The sequence below is a fragment of the Chiloscyllium plagiosum genome, chromosome 36 (genome assembly GCF_004010195.1).
Source record: "Chiloscyllium plagiosum isolate BGI_BamShark_2017 chromosome 36, ASM401019v2, whole genome shotgun sequence".
Lineage (NCBI taxonomy): Eukaryota > Metazoa > Chordata > Chondrichthyes > Orectolobiformes > Hemiscylliidae > Chiloscyllium > Chiloscyllium plagiosum.
This window is the reverse complement of record NC_057745.1, coordinates 38323400-38337089: the sequence shown is the minus strand read 5'-3', so window position 1 is coordinate 38337089 and position 13690 is coordinate 38323400. Positions and strand designations below refer to the sequence as shown.

Sequence of the window (13690 nt, the reverse complement as noted above, 5' to 3'; positions counted from 1 at the left end):
TCCCTTTACCTGCGAACATCTGCCTCCAATCAGCTTTTGAAAGTTCTTGCCTAACACCGTCAAAATTGGCCTTTCTCCAATTTAGAACTTCAACTTTTAGATCTGGTCTAACCTTTTCCATCACTATTTTAAAATGAATACAATTATGGTCGCTGGCCCCAAAGTGCTCCCCCACTGACTCCTCAGTCACCTGCCCTGCCTTATTTCCCAAGATCCCAAATAGAAGAGCAATGATCTAGTTCTTTTCCATCACTATTTTAAAATGAATACAATTATGGTCGCTGGCCCCAAAGTGCTCCCCCACTGACTCCTCAGTCACCTGCCCTGTTTTATTTCCCAAGATCCCAAATAGAAGAGCAATGATCTAGTTCTGAGTTCTCTCTTGGCTAATTTTTCCTGGGAGTTTGAATGAACAGAGAGCTCATGTTCACTGTGTTGTCTCTTTATGGATTCTGTCCCTGGGCAAAATACTTTCCAAAACAAAGGTGGCTCAACAACAAACCTCACACAGAGTTGTCGCTGGACCTTCATGCTCAGATCATTCTTGTCAATGTTTCCTGCTGTCTGCGATGGAGTTACTGATCAATCAGTCTGTTACAACATCTGGCATTTTTACATACTTTAATGTCAAACATTTTTCTGCCATAACAAACATCCGGAGAGATCCTGTCACTAGGGAATGGAACAATTGTCACCTCTCTAGTCCAGTGTCATTACTGAGATTTTGGTTTGAGAACTGGAAGAGAAAATGTGAATTGTAGATCTGACTGAGCTACTTACTGAGAATCACATTCTATTCCAGATTTTATCAACATCTCCCTATTTGAAAAACTTTAGAATTCGGAACACACTTGGAAATTTGAAAATGAAAAGGCTGAAACCATTGGCTGAAGTAAATTGAATTTTGCTGCTGCTAATAAGTCGTTCCTCTGCTGTTAGATTTGCTTTGGAAGGTTGTGTTGAGGACATGTATATGTATAATTACATGTTGATGGCATGTCAAAGTGTGGAATTGGACGGCTGGCACATTTATTTTAGGATTTGTATGTTTTCTCTGGCCCTCAGAACAGTCTATCAGTATTTTCGGTTGCTGTGACTTCTGAACATCTTAACATACAAACTCTCTCTGAATGTTTCCAAACGGGGGATGTTCATGATGTGATTGGCTATTCTATCAATAATTAGTTCCACCCATCTGCAATAGTGTATTGCTTCCCTTCTCATGAGTTGTTCTGATGTGGAGGAGCCAGTGTTGGACTAGGGTGGACAAAGTTAAAAATCACACAACACCAGGTCATAGTCCAACAGCATTATTTGGAAGCATTAGCTTTCAGTGCTCCGAATGCTGGTGCTTTCAAATAAACCTGTTGGACTATGACCTGGTGTTATGTGATTTTTAACTATGAATTTTTCTGACCATTGTTGAATTGTCATGGTCCATCTGACATTTAGCTGTCCTGCTCTAGATAGTTACTCAACCTGTTTTTAGTTATAAATCACACAACACCAGGTTATTGGAAGCACACTCGCTTTCGGAGCGATGCTCCTTCATCAGGTGATTGAAGGAGCGTCGCTCCGAAAGCTAGTGTGCTTCCAATTAAACCTGTTGGACTATAACCTGGTGTTGTGTGAGTTTTAACTTTGTACACCCCAGTCCAACACCGGCATCTCCGAATCATGTTTTTAGTTATGTTATTGTGGGGTGAAATATCTTGTCTGTTAGGCTGCTGTACATTCTGGCTTGCAAACAATATCTCCTCTACTTTGAACATTTGTTCTTAATTTCATACTCCACATATTCTTCACTCACCAACTCAAAATTCAATACCCTGCCTACAGCATATCATCTAACACTGTGACTCATCAATACTAAGATTGTGTGTTAGTCTGACTAATATAGGGGGAGTGCTGGAAATCACAGAACAATTAAAAGGGAATTTTAATTTGTACAATAATTATTAATTTGCAACCTGTGCTCTATCTGCACTGGTGTTTGGGACTACATTATATAACAGTACATGATCGATATATTGTTAGCTTGGCCACAATTGGAGTACTGTGTGTGGTTCTGGTCATGGCACTACGGGAAGGATTTCATTGCGTTAGAGAATGTACACAATTGAATAGATTAGTAATTTATTGTCGCTTGTACTTTTTACAATAAAAATACAGTGAACAGTGCTTAAGTCGCCATACAGTGGTGTGTGGATTAACATCATAACGCATAGATAAGAAAAACAATTAAGACCTAAATCCACCTTAGTTAAATTCACAGCTCCTAGCTATGGGAAATACAGTATTGCTGCAAGACCACTATGCTAGTCTGCTGGAATACCAGGCCAGAAGCTGCAGGAGATTCACCAGTATGTTGTCGGACATTACACAGTTTAACTATGAAGAGAAATTGGGTAGGCAGGAGCTGGTTTCCTGAGAGCAGAGAAGGCTGATTTGGTCTGACTTATTGTAGTCACATGTACAGTGAAAAGCCTCATTTTGCGAGCAGTACAGGCAGACCATAGCAAGCAAGGACCTAGTTATCATACGGTGCTTCAACAGAGCAAGGCATTCAAGGACTACTGAACTACTGCCAGGTAACACTGGGCTACTGGACTACTGCTGTACAACTCTGGGCTACTGGACTACTGCTGTATAACACTGGGCTACTGGACTCCAGCTATGTACACTGGGGTTTTGGACTAATGCTGTGTAACACTGGGCTCTTGGACTACTGCGATATAACACTGGGCTACTGGTCTACTGCCGTATAACACTGGGCTATTGGTCTACTGCTGTATAACACTGGGCTACTGGTCTACTGCTGGATAACACTGGGCTACTGGACTACAGCTGTATAACACTGGGCTACTAGACTACTGCCGTATAACAGTGGGCTACTGGACTACTGCCGTATAACACTGGGCTATTGGCCTACTGCTGTATAACACTGGGCTACGGTCTACTGCTGTATAACTCCGGGCTAAGGGACGACTGCTGTATAACACTGGGCTATTGCTATACTGCTGTATAAGGTAAAAACAATGACTGCAGATGCTGGAAACCAGATTCTGGATTAGTGGTGCTGGAAGAGCACAGCAGTTCAGGCAGCATCCGAGGAGCAGTAAAATCGACGTTTCGGGCAAAAGCACTTCATCAGGAATAAAGATGAAGGGCTTTTGCCCGAAACGTCGATTTTGCTGCTCCTCGGATGCTGCCTGAACTGCTGTGCTCTTCCAGCACCACTAATCCAAAATACTGCTGTTTAACACTGGGCTGTTGATCTGTTGTCATATAACTCTGGGCCAAGATTAGACTGGTGCTAGAAAAGCACAGCAGTTCAGGCAGCATCTGAGGAGCAGTAAAATTGACGTTTCGGGCTTTTGCCTGAAACGTCGTTTTACTGCTCCTCGGATGCTGCCTGACCTGCTGTGCTCTTCCAGCACCACACTACTCCAGAATCTGGTTTGCAGCATCTGCAGTCATTGTTTTTACCTAGTATAACTCTGGGCTACTGGGTTACTGGTCTACTGCTGTATAACACTGGGCTACTGGGTTACTGGTCTACTGCTGTATAACACTGGGCTACTGGTCTATTGTTGTATAACACTGGGCTACTGGACTACCGCTTTATAACACTGGGCTACTGGACTACTGCCGTGTAACACTGGGCTACTGGATTACTGCTGTATAACACTGGGCTACTGGACTACTGCTGTATAACACTGGGCTATCGGTCTACTGCTGTGTGACATTGGGCTACTGGACTACTGCCGTAGAACACTGAGTTACTGGTTTATTGCTGTGTAACACTGGGCTACTGGAATACATCTGTATAACACTGGGTAACTGACTACTGCTGGATAACACTGGGCTACTGGTCTACTGCTGGATAACACTGGGCTACTGGACTACAGCTGTATAACACTGGGCTACTAGACTACTGCCGTATAACACTGGGCTACTGGACTACTGCCATATAACACTGGGCTATTGGTCTACTGCTGTGTAACACTGGACTACTGGTCTACTGCCTTATAACACTGGGATACTGGTCTACTGCCGTATAACACTGGGCTATTGGTCTACTGCTGTATAACACTGGGCTACTGGTCTACTGCCGTATAACAGTGGGCTACTGGACTACTGCCGTATAACACTGGGCTATTGGCCTACTGCTGTGTAACACTGGGCTACTGGTCTACTGCTGTATAACACTGGGCTACTGGTCTACTGCTGGATAACACTGGGCTACTGGTCTATTGTTGTATAATACTGGGCTACTGGACTACCGCTTTATAACACTGGGCTACTGGACTACTGCTGTGTAACACTGGGCTACTGGACTACTGCTGTGTAACACTGGGCTACTGGATTACTGCTGTATAACACTGGGCTACTAGACTACTGCCGTATAACACTGGGCTACTGGACTACTGCCGTATAACACTGGGCAATTGGCCTACTGCTGTATAACACTAGGCTACTGGACTACTGCCGTATAACACTAGGCTACTGGACTACTGCTGTATAAATCTAGGCTACTGGACTAATGCTTTATAACACTGGGCTACTGGACTACTGCTTTATAACACTGGGCTACTGGACTACTGCTTTATAACACTGGGCTACTAGACTACTGCTGTATAACACTGGGCTACTGGACTACTGACGTACAACACTGGGCTACTGGACTACTGTCGTACAACACTGGGCTACTGGACTACTGCCGTATAACACTGGGCTACTGGTCTACTGCTATGTAACACTGGACTACTGGTCTACTGCGGCATAACACTGGGCAATTGGCCTACTGCTGTGTAACATTGGGCTATTGGACTACTGCTATATGACACTGGGCTACTGGACTACTGCTGTTTCAATCTGGGCTATTGGACTAATGCTTTATAACACTGGGCTACTGGTCTACTGCTGTATAACACTGGGCTACTGGACTACTGATGTGTAACACTGGGCTACTGGTCTACTGCTGTATAATACTGGGCTACTGGTCTATTGCTGTATAACACTGGGCTACTGGACTACTGCTGTATGATACTGGACTACTGATGTGTAACACTGGGCTACTGGTCTGCTGCTGTATAAATCTGGGCTACTGGACTAATGCTTTATAACACTGGGCTACTGGTCTACTGCTGTATAATACTGGGCTACTGGTCTATTGCTGTATAACACTGGGCAACTGGACTACTGCTGTAAAAACACTGGGTACTGGTCTACTGCTGTGTAACATTGGGCTACTGGACTACTGACGTACAACACTGGGCTACTGGTCTATTGCTGTAAAAACACTGGGCGATTGGCCTACTGCTGTATAACACTGGGCTACTGGACTACTGCCGTATAACACTGGGCTACTGGTCTACTGCTGTGTAACACTGGGCTACTGGTCTACTGCGGTGTAACACAGGGCTACTGGACTACGGCCGTATAACACTGGGCTACTGGTCTACTGCCGTATAACACTGGGCTACTGGTCTACTGCTGTGTAACACTGGGCTACTGGTCTACTGCCATATAACACTGGGCTACTGGTCTACTGCCGTATAACACTGGGCTACTGGTCTACTGCTGTATAACACTGGGCTACTGGTCTACTGTGGTATAACTCTGGGCTATTGGACTACGGCCGTGTAACATTGGGCTACTGGACTACTGCTGTATAACACTGGGCTACTGGACAACTGCCGTGTAACATTGGGCTACTGGACTACTGCCGTACAACACTGGGCTACTGGTCTACTGCTGTGTAACACTGGACTACTGGTCTACTGCATTATAACACTGGGCAATTGGCCTACTGCTGGGTAACACTGGGCTACTGGTCTAATGCGGTGTAACACTGGGCTACTGCACTATTGCTGTATAACACTGGGCTACTAGACGAATGTGGTATAACTCTGTGCTACTGGTCTACTGCGGTATAACACTGGGCTACTGGTCTACTGCGGTATAACTCTGGGCTACTGGACTACGGCCGTGTAACATTGGGCTACTGGACAACTGCCGTGTAACATTGGGCTACTGGACGACTGCTGTGTAACAATGGGCAACTGGACTACTGCGGTATAACACTGGGCTACTGGTCTTGCTGTATAACACTGGGCTACTGGTCTACTGCTGTAAAAACACTGGGCTACTGGAGTACTGACGTATAACACTGGGCTACTGGACTACTGTTGTATATTACTGGGCTACTGGTCTATTGCGGTATAACAGTGGGCAATTGGCCTACTGCTGGATAATACTGGGCTACTGGTCTACTGCGGTGTAACACTGGACTACTGGTCTACTGCTGTATAACACTGGGCTACTTCACTACTGCGGTATAACTCTGTGCTACTTGACTACTGCGGTACTCTGGGCTACTGGTCTACTGTGGTATAATTCTGGGCTACGGCTGTGTAACATTGGGCTGCTGGACTACTGCTGTATAACACTGGGCTACTGGACAACTGCCGTCTAACATTGGGCTACTGGTCTACTGCCGTGTAACGTTAGGCTACTGGACTACTGCCCTGTAACATTGGGCTACTGGACTACTGCCATGTAACACTAGGATACTGGTCTACTGCTGTATAACCCTGGGATACTGGACAAATGCTGTATAACACTGGGCCACTGGACTACTGCGGTATAACACTGGGCTAGCTGTATAACACTGGGCTACAGCACTACTGTATAACACTGGGCTACTGGTCTACTACCATGTAACATTGGGCTACTGGACTACTTCTGTATAACACTGGGCCACTGGACTACTGCGGTATAACACTGGGCTAGCTGTATAACACTGGGCTACAGCACTACTGTATAACACTGGGCTACTGACCTACTACCATGTAACATTAGGCTACTGGACTACTGCTGTATAACACTGGTCTACTGGACTACTGCTGTATAACACTGGGCAATTGGCCTACTGCTGGGTAACACTGGGCTACTGGACTACTGCTGGATAACACTGGGCAACTGGTCTACTGCTGTATAACACTGTGCTACTGGTCTACTGCGGTATAACTCTGGGCTATTGGACTATGGCCGTGTAACATTGGGCTACTGGTCTACTGCTGTATAACACTGGGCTACTACCATGTAACATTGGGCTACTGGACTTTTGCTGTATAACATTGGGCTACTGGACTTTTGCTGTATAACACTGGGCTACTGGACTACTGCTGTGTAACACTGGGCAACTGGTCTACTGCGGTATTACACTGGGCAATTGGCCTACTGCTGTATAACACTGGGCTACTTGACTACTGCTGTGTAACACTGGGCTACTGGTCTACTGCAATATAACACTGGGCAATTGGCCTACTGCTGGGTAACACTGGGCTATTGGTCTACTGCTGTATAACACTGGGCTACTTGTCTACTGCTGTGTAACACTGGGCTACTGGTCTACTGCTGTATAACACTGGGCTACAAGTCTATTGCTGTATAACACTGGGCTACTTCACTACTGCGGTATAACTCTGTGCTACTGGACTACTGCAGTACAACTCTGGGCTACTGGTCTACTGTGGTATAAGTCTGGGCTACTGCTGTGTAACATTGGGCTACTGGACTACTGCTGTATAACACTGGGCCACTGGACGACTGCCGTACAACACTGGGCTAGCTGTATAACACTGGGCTACAACGCTACTGCTGTATAACACTGGGCTACTGGTCTACTAGCATGTAACATTCAGCTACTGGACTACTGCTGTATAACGCTGGGCTAATGATCTATTGCTGTATAACACTGAGCTACTGGTCTATTGCTGTATGACACTGGGCTGTTGGACTACTACTATACAACACTGGACTAATGGTCTATTGCTGTATAACGCTGGGCTACTGGACTACTGCGGTATAACACTGGGCTAATGTACTACTGCTTTATAACACTGGGCTACTGGACTACTGCCCTGTAACACTGGGATTCTGGACTACTGCCGTATAACACTGGTCTACTGTGGTACAGCATTGGGTACTGGTCTACTGCTGTATAACACTGGGCTACTGGACCACTGCTGTATAACACTGGGCCACTGGACTACTGCTGTATAACACTGGGCTACTGGTCTACTACTGTATAACACTGGGCTACTGGTCTATTGCTGTATAACACTGGGCTACTGGACTACTGCCGTATAACACTGAGCTACTGGTCTACTGCTGTATAACACTAGGCTACTGGTCTACTGTGGTGTAACACTGAGCTAATGGTCTACTGCCGTATAACACTGGGCTAATGGTCTATTGCTGTATAACACTGGTCTACTGTGGTACAGCATCGGGTACTGGTTACTGCTGTATAACACTGGGCTACTGGACCACTACTGTATAACACTGGGCTACTGGTCTACTGCTGTATAACACTAGGCTACTGGTCTACTGTGGTGTAACACTGAGCTAATGGTCTATTGCTGTATAACACTGGGCTAATGGTCTATTGCTGTATAACACTGGGCTAATGGTCTATTGCTGTATAACACTGGGCTACTAGTCTACTGCGGTATAACTCTGGGCTACTGGACTACTGCTGTATAACACTGGTCTACTGTGGTACTGCATCGGGTACTGGTCTACTGCTGTATAACACTGGGCTACTGGACCACTGCTGTATAACACTGGGCTACTGGTCTACTGCGTATAACACTGGGCTGCTGGACTACTACTATACAACACTGGGCTGATGGTCTAATGCTGTATAACACTGGGCTACTGGTCTATTGCTGTATAACACTGGTCTACTGTGGTACAGCATCGGGTACTGGTCTACTGCTGTATAACACTGGGCTCCTGGACCACTGCTGTATAACACTGGGCTACTGGTCTACTGCTGTATAACACTGGGCCACTGGTCTACTGCTGTATAACACTGGGCTGCTGGACTATTGCTGTATAACACTGGGCTACTGGACTACTGCCGTATAACACTAGGCTACTGGTCTACTGTGGTGTAACACTGAGCTAATGGTCTATTGCTGTATAACACTGGGCTAATGGTCTATTGCTGTATAACACTGGGCTAATGGTCTATTGCCGTGTAACATTGGGCTACTGCACTACTGCGGCATAACACGGGGCTACTGGACTACTGCCGTGTAACACTGGGATACTGGTCTACTGCTGTATAATACTGGGCTACTGGTCTACTGCTGTATAACACTGGCCTACTGGACTACTGCGGTATAACACTGGGCTAATGGACTATTGCTGTGTAACACTGAGCTACTGGTCTACTGCTGTATAACACTAGGCTACTGGACTACTGCGGTATATCACTGGGCTACTAGTCTACTGCTCTACAACACTGGGCTAATGGTCTATTGCTGTAAAACACTGGGCTACTGGACAACTGCCGTGTAACATTGGGCTACTGATCTACTGCCGTATAACACTGGGCTACTGGACTACTGCTGTGTAACACTGGGATACTGGATTACTGCTGTATAACACTGGGCTACTGGACTACTGCGGTATAACACTGGGCTACTGGACTACTGCCGTGTAATACTGGGATACTGGACTACTTTTGTAACACTGGGCTACTGGACTACTGTGGTATAACACTGGGCTAATGGACTATTGCTTTATAACACTGGCCTACTGGTGTACTGCTGTATAACACTGGGCTACTGGACTACTGCGGTATAACACTGGGCTAATGGACTACTGCGGTATAACACTGGGCTACTGGACTACTGCCATGTAATACTGGGATACTGGACTACTGCTGTATAACACTGGGCTACTGGACTACTGCCGTGTAATACTGGGATACTGGACTACTGCTGTATAACACTGGGCTAATGGACTACTGCTTTATAACACTGGCCTACTGGTGTACTGCTGTATAACACTGGGCTAATGGACTACTGCGGTATAACACTGGGCTAATGGACTACCGCTGTATAATGGAGGAGAAAGTGAGGTCTGCAGATGCTGGAGATCAGAGCTGAAAATGTGATGCTGGAAAAGCGCAGCAGGTCAGGCAGCATCCAGGGAACAGGAGAATCGATGTTTCGGGCATAAGCCCTTCTTCAGTCCTCCTTCCTGAAGAAGGGCTTATGCTCGAAACGTCGATTCTCCTGTTCCCTGGATGCTGCCTGACCTGCTGCGCTTTTCCAGCAACACATTTTCAGCTACTGCTGTATAATACTGGGCTAATGGACTACTGCTGTATAACACTGGGCTCCTGGTCTATTGCTGTATAACACTGGGCTCCTGGTCTATTGCCGTATAGAGGATTCCAGGCTTACTAGAAAGGAGCTCAGAAATGGACTGAGGAGAGCCGGAGGGGGCTTGACAGGAACGATTAGGGAGAACCCAAAGGCATTTTACTCATACGTGAGGATTAAGAGAATGATCAGGGATTTGGTAGGGCCGATCAAGGATTGCGTAGGGAAATTGTGCGTGGAAAAAAAATATATATATGTATTCTTGAAAGATCACCACCAATGCCTCCATCATCTCCTCAGCTGTCTCCTTCAGAACTCTGAAGTCTCATCCATTTGGTTCGGGTGATTTATCGACCTTCAAATTCTTCAGTTTCCCCAGCACCTTCTCCTAAGCGATGGCAGTATACTCACCTCCAGTCTGACTCTCTCTTGAAGTTCTGCTATACTGCTGGTGTCTTGCATTATGAAAACTGATGCAAAGTGCCTACTCAGTTCCTCCTCAATTCATTTGTTCTCCATTCCTATTTCTCAGCTTCATTTGCCACCAATCCAATGGCCACTCTTACTTACTGTTCATATATCAAAACGTTTTTGCGATCCTGTTTTGTGCAGCTGTTTTTCCTCCGATTTCATCTTCTCCCTCCTTATTGCTTGTTTCAGTTTTCTCCTGCTGGTTTTTAAAGGCTTTCCAATCCTCTGGTTTCCCAGTAATCTACACTACACTGGATCCTTTTTTGCAATCCTGACAAACATCCCTTGCTCATGATTCATTGTTTGCTTTCAGATCCTACAATGAAAATTAGTTTAACTTCTCAAGTGCTGCATTTCAACAAAACTAAGTTTTTTTGAAGTAATTTCCTCCTCACTGGTCAGTCTATTTGTATCAACAATGAGTTGAGAATGATAGAGCAAACAAAATCCCAAAGCCAGCTTGAGATTTCCAACTGTTATTATTTGCTTTAGCAGCCATGAGGTTTCTGGAAGCAGTTGAATTATAATCCTCCCTGTTGTCTCTCTCTCTCTTTCTGACTCTAAGCCGCACACTTCCAGCTCCCCATCTATATCTCCTCTTCTCTCTGATTCCCCCACCCCCGCTCAGTCCCTCAGTCCCCTACTCTTCCCCACTGTCTCCCATCAGCTTCAGTCCAGATTTGTCATCTTTACATGTCTCAGTCGCGATGTTGAACTTTCTGGACTTCATTTAAACTCCATCACCTTACCATGTGCCGTGTGAGAGATTTTGCAGCTTTTCCTTCGTTGTATTTTAGATTCCTGAGGAATCTGAGGTCTGAGTGAATCCTCTATGTCCACGATGACCCCTTCCTGGGTTTTCATTGTCTCTCTCACTTGCATCTCACTCACAGACACACACACACTCACACTCATACGCTGTCGGTCTTACAGACACACACACACACTCACACTCATACGCTGTCGGTCTCAGACACACACACATTCCAAGGAGAACACTATTTTCCAGCCACTTCTGCTGTCTCTCTGTTGATAAAAAGTTCTGTGCTGACTGGAGCTGCTGGTCCCATGCCAGTTTCCTGGCTCAGTTACAGGGGCACGCAGCGTTCAACAGCTTTACTTTGGCTTCTGCCTCATGTTCTCTCTGCAACAGCTTGTTTCCACGGTTACATGGCCTTCACAGGCTTCTGTTCCTCTGTTGGAAAGCAGTCGGGAACAGAGCCGAATTGTGTTGCTTTAAAGCCGGGACCCTCAGTCTGCAGGAGCAGTGTGGAGGTGCGGAAACATCAACACCGTGACAACAAGGTTAGGAATCGAAAAGACGGTAACTCCCCTGTCCCCTGAGCGTGGCACTGAAATCACAGCTGGACTGCACCAAGTGGGTCACTGGGCGTTTGTGGTCTCAGGCATAGCACCACGGAGGGAGGCCAAGCAAGTAACTTGGCGCAGAGGGGCAAAGTGAGCAGGTATTGTGGAGCCTGTATGTAGGCCACTGTCAGCCACAGCAGCTTCCTGTGTACAATCTCTACTACTTGGAGCAGACTCAAAGAATAAAGCAGGGAGAAAATATACCGAAGTAATCTAGAGTTAGGCAGAGAAACCTCGTAAAGTCTGGCAGTTTGAAAGTGGTTCTACCTTCGACTGGATTGTTGAATTCAAGCGTTTTTGTTGTAGTCAGAATGACTCTGACCTCATCGGCTCGTTTGACAGAGATTCGCTTGAATAGTTTCTGATTCTCACTGTCAGTTCATGTTGGCTGGTTTCTTGCACAAACCAATGAAGAGAACATGACTTGCATTTCAGTGATACCAGTAACAACCTCAGAGTGCCCCAAAGCATTTTGCAACCAATTAAGCATGTTGTAAACTGTGAAACTATAAATAATTACCTGGTGTCCAGGTGATTATTTGTACCTGAACATCATTAGACCTGATTGTCTGGTCATCGTTGTTGCTCTGTGTGGGCTGCTGCTTTGCAAAAGTTGCTCATGTCAGCAGCCCACACAGAGCAACAACGATGACCAGACAATCAGGTCTAATGATGTTCAGGTACAAATAATCACCAGAGAAGATGCCCACAACCAAGAAAGGATAAATCAGGATAATTTCTAGATGGAATGAAGTTAAACACAATGGACATCCAAAGAGACTTGGCATCTATGTGCATCTTTAAAATGCAGAAAATAATCCAGAACGCGAATGGAATGCTGGTGTTTATATCGCGATGACTGGAGTAAAAGAATGCAGCTGTTTTGCTGCAGTTATACAAAATCCTGATTAGACCCCACTTGCAGTACTGAGGGCAGATCCGGGCACCACACTTTATTGGTTTTGAACAGATTACAACTTAGGTTTACAAGAATGAGACTAGATTTCAGGGGTTACATTATGAGGAGAGATTATACAAATTAGGCCTGCTTTCTCTAGAATTTAGAAGGTAAAGGGTTAGGTCTGATCCAAGTCTTCAAGCTTTCAATAGGAAAAGACAGAATAAATGAAGATGAACTATTTACCCTGGGTAGAGATTCTCAAACTAGGAGGCACTGTTCAACAATTAGGGCCAGAGTGTTCAGGAGAGATGTTCAGAAGCGCTTCTACACACCAAGGGCAGTAAATGGCTGGTACTCTCCTTCACATACAGAGATGATTGCTGTATCAGTTGTTAATTTTAAATCTGTGCAACATAAATTTTTGTTAAGCAAGGATATTGAGAGATATGGGTCAAAGGTCGGTATATGGTGTTAGGCTGATCAACCATGATTTCACTAAATTGTAGAATAGGCGTGAGAGGCAGAATGGCCCACGACTGTTCGTATGTTCCTATATCTGAAAAAGTGCTGAGAGATCTTTTACATCACCCCACAAGATCATCCAAAAGATTTCACGTTCAACAGTGCGGCACTCCCTCAGCGCTGATCCTCTGACAGTGCGGCACTCCCTCAACACTGACCCTCCGACAGTGCAGCACTCCCTCAGTACTGACCCTCCGACAGTGCGGCACTCCCTCAGCACTGACCCTCCGACAGTGCG

General features: G+C 45.7%; 1 protein-coding gene across 3 annotated transcripts in view; it reads left to right on the top strand.

Annotated features, from left to right (window-relative positions):
- The window catches only part of usp2a (ubiquitin specific peptidase 2a), a 123088-nt gene that overhangs the window by 33406 nt on the left and 75992 nt on the right, over window positions 1-13690 (top strand). The window contains exon 1 of one of the 3 annotated variants that reach the window (XM_043677741.1): window positions 11880-11966. The exons of the other annotated variants lie outside the window; for them this stretch is intronic. The gene's annotated coding sequence lies outside the window, so the exon portion shown is untranslated. Of the gene's footprint in view, window positions 1-11879; window positions 11967-13690 lie in introns of those variants that run through there. 3 annotated transcript variants of the gene reach the window in all.